Raw genomic sequence first — 349 nt, 5'->3', positions numbered from 1 at the left:
CTGCAAAACCCTTTTTCTCATTCCTCTTCTCTCTGATCCTCCTTCCATTGTCTCTCTCTTTTATCTTTGCTTTTCTTTTTCTTCATCGTCTCAATGTTTTTGTGCATGTTCTCTCCCTCGCCTCAAACCTCTGTTGGTATATCTCTTTCTCCATTCATCTCTCACTCCTTGTACTCTCTCCATCTTTCGCTGTCTCTCTGAGAATTTTGTTGATGTTGGTGATAAGATCAGCATGTGATTGGCTGGGCCAGATAAGAGATAAGACAGCAATTTGTTTAGGGAGATTTTCTCTTCTCATCACACCCCTGCAGACTGCAGTGATATTAATGAACATGCATACACACACACA

The 349-nt window shown here is 41.3% G+C and overlaps 1 protein-coding gene across 1 annotated transcript in view; it reads right to left on the bottom strand.

Annotated features, from left to right (window-relative positions):
• The window catches only part of grin2aa (glutamate receptor, ionotropic, N-methyl D-aspartate 2A, a), a 124079-nt gene that overhangs the window by 57816 nt on the left and 65914 nt on the right, over positions 1–349 (bottom strand). The gene's annotated exons all lie outside the window — the stretch shown is intronic.

Source organism: Morone saxatilis, unplaced genomic scaffold (genome assembly GCF_004916995.1).
Source record: "Morone saxatilis isolate NCDOM2014 unplaced genomic scaffold, NCSU_SB_2.0 Contig14, whole genome shotgun sequence".
Classification (NCBI taxonomy): domain Eukaryota; kingdom Metazoa; phylum Chordata; class Actinopteri; family Moronidae; genus Morone; species Morone saxatilis.
The sequence above is the reverse complement of the archived record's forward strand: the minus strand, read 5'-3'. Positions and strand labels throughout refer to the sequence as shown.